We start from the raw sequence: 3,032 nt of genomic DNA, 5'->3' as shown, positions 1-3,032 counted from the left end.
TGATTACTACTGCATTTGTGGATTTGATGATAGGGCAATTTTTTTAAGTCATAGGAGTAGAACTTTGTATTTCCTTATTTCATTTCTTTCAAGATTGAGCCTCTTTGCTGCAACGTATTAAAATCTACTGCCATATTAAATATTGCTCATTAGTCCTGGTTTCATGCTATAATTTAATAAAACATGAAGAAATCAAGGTTCAGAGAACTTTCGTTGCCCAAGGTTTTAGTAAGTGGAATTTGCCCCCAGTTCTCTTAAAAAACGCACGCAGTGCTCGCTTCAGCAGCACATGTACTAAAATTGGAATGATACAGAGAAGATCAGCATGGCCCCTGTGTGAGGATGACATGCAAATACACGAAGCGTTCCATATTTCTGACTGTGCTCGTCATAGTGAGCACCAGGTGATGCATGGAATTGTTGAACTACTATATTTGTACACCTGAAACTAACACTGTATGTTTACTAACTAGAATTAAAATAAAAATTTAAAAAGCTAAAAAAGAAAAAAGAAAAAAAGAAAAGGAAGCAAATGAAAAGTTTGGTATAACATAATTATATGTATATGTCTGTGTATGTTTATTTACTTCACTAGACAAGAGAAGAAGGATAAGAGAAATGTATACAAAGATGATGATTTTGGACTATTTTTTTAACCATTAAAAATGAGCCATTTGAAAAAGAAAAAAAAAATGCATGCAAATCCGATTGCTTGCTCTCACTTATCAGATCTACTTTTCACTCCATTTCTGGCTTGCCTCACATTCCAGCCCTGCCCTCCTCACTAATGCAAAAGGGGCATGACTACAGAAGATTTCCTGTCTCGGCAACCACCTCACTCTATTCCTCATTTTTATTTGACTTGAATTGTGAGAAAAGGTGTTGTCCTGATATATTGCCTAATCATAGTGTAGCTTTTGGCTTGATACTGACTCTTTTTTAGCCATCTTAACTGTATTATCTGTGATTATGGTTTTTTAAAAAAACTTAATTAAAGTCATGATGAAATTAATTCACTGCTGTGCTAATGTTCAGAAAAAGAAGTATTCCAGAGACCAATGTGAATTAGTAGGAGGGGTTTTAAAGCTCTATTATTGCTCTAGGGGATGATACAAAGTCAAAACTGCTAGCATTATTTTTTCAAGACAGAATGATGCTCAGAAAGATATTTGCAAGTTGTATCACCTAGATAAAAATATGCAACTGTCAAGCAATAAGACAGCCTGCACGAAGAGGGAAGGGCATGGTGATAGGGGGGATCGCCTCAAAGATCACTGTGAATCCGAAAAATAAGGACGATGATAGGGAAGAAAAAAAAATAGAGATGAAACTCTCACTGTAGGATCTGGAGATAATTTCTAATCTTCTCCAATTTTTCTCTCCTTCCCCTCTCTCCCTTACCAAAACACATGTGCAGACAGAGGGCATTCTTTACTATCATTTTAGAAGTACCTGTCTCCATTTTCATCCTAAATCATTTTCTTCACAGCTTTGTTTCTCTAATCAACCTAACGAGATACTATCGGGAACCAACTGTGATCTCACAACTATGCTAGTTACTCTGAAAGATTCATAGAAAGATAACTACAGTATTCTTTTTAGAATTTTAAATCAGTTGGTAAGAAAAACTATAGAGCGGGGAAACAGCCCTCCTGCTGATATATTCAGTATATCATCCAGGACTAAACCCATCATGCTAGATATGTATGCTCTAAGGCTCCAGGAATTTATTCATTTATCCTAAAGACATTCAGTGACTGCCTTGCATGGGTAGGATTCTGGCCGAGCCTTAGAGAAACAGGGATGAATCAGGTATTTTCCATGACCTCAGGGGCTCAGAAGCTACTGGGAGCCACAGAACTGTAAATGGATGATTAGAAATCACCATGGTTGGGCTTTGTGTTGGGGCTGGAAAGACAAGTAGAGTTTTACTTACGCAGAGCACAAGGGAGCTGGTAAGATGGCACAGTTCAGCTCAATAAGAGGACAGGAGAAATACAGGCAGGTGGAGAGGCACACATCCTGGAGAGGGAAGTGACTTTTTACCAGGAGGGGAATTGTAGGGGAATGAGGAACTCAGCCTGATGGGGGATTTGTCAATGAGGGTATTGCTAGGATGCTGTGCTGGGAAGGGTTGTAGCAAGACACTGTGTCATACTCAAAAGGATGCCTAAAGCATTTTTATGACTATTTTACATGTACATGTGTTATTTTATGACATTGTTTTATACCCACACCAACCTTAATATGTTCTGCTCCCTACATTCTATCCCTAGCATCTATAGGATCCAGAGCAAGACATCCAATATGCTTAAATATTTACAGTTTATAAATCAATTTAACAAAATATTAAATGAAAACTGTTCTTTCTCCCCTGACAAATACATCTTATAACAACCTGGAAGATCAGTTTCGAGTCTAAAAGTTTGTGGAATCTTCCCAAGTTTCAGGCTGAAATCTGGTGGTTTGGGGAAATCCACTGCCCATTCTTTCCACTTCTGATTCCATCCCACACTGTAAGATGTTCAAATATATCTGGACACTTCTGTCCACTTGCCGAGCTCTGTTACAGCTCCCACCCACACACACACACAACCACCCACTGGCCCATCGAGGGCCTAGAGGAATGTTCACTTGAGGTGTGGTCCACTCTTGGGAGAACAGGTTCCAGGAAGAATTGTGCATATGCCTTAGTGATGGACTTGAGCCATGAATTATTGGTACCAGGAATATGACCTAGAGTCGGGGTTGGATGCAGATTCCTAGTGGGTCTGTTGCTTGGCCCCTGGCACTCTACCCCCGTAAGGGGGCATGGACAGAGAAGGGCCAGAGTTGGGTTCCTACCAAAGTGCAGCAGACAGGGAAGAGGCCTCTCTGACCCAGGTCTCAGAGCAGTATATCCCTCATCCCACCTTGTACTGATCGAGTTATTCGAAGTCCTCTACCCTTCTAATGACAGTCTTGATGTTTAGAACTAAGGTTTCATTATGCTGATGTTCCCAAAGCTTACAATAAGACGACTCCTTCATTTA

The 3,032-nt window shown here is 39.7% G+C and overlaps 1 non-coding gene across 1 annotated transcript; it reads left to right on the top strand.

Moving 5' to 3' along the window:
- The first annotated feature begins 270 nt into the window (after positions 1-270).
- On the top strand, positions 271-377 carry LOC119872450. The gene has a single exon (XR_005361523.1). It is a non-coding gene; the product is annotated as a U6 spliceosomal RNA (small nuclear RNA).
- The last annotated feature ends 2,655 nt before the right edge of the window (positions 378-3,032 follow it).

Source organism: Canis lupus, chromosome 6, assembly GCF_011100685.1.
Source record: "Canis lupus familiaris isolate Mischka breed German Shepherd chromosome 6, alternate assembly UU_Cfam_GSD_1.0, whole genome shotgun sequence".
Classification (NCBI taxonomy): domain Eukaryota; kingdom Metazoa; phylum Chordata; class Mammalia; order Carnivora; family Canidae; genus Canis; species Canis lupus.
Note: the sequence above shows the minus strand (reverse complement) of the source record. Positions and strands in the feature narration are given on the sequence as shown.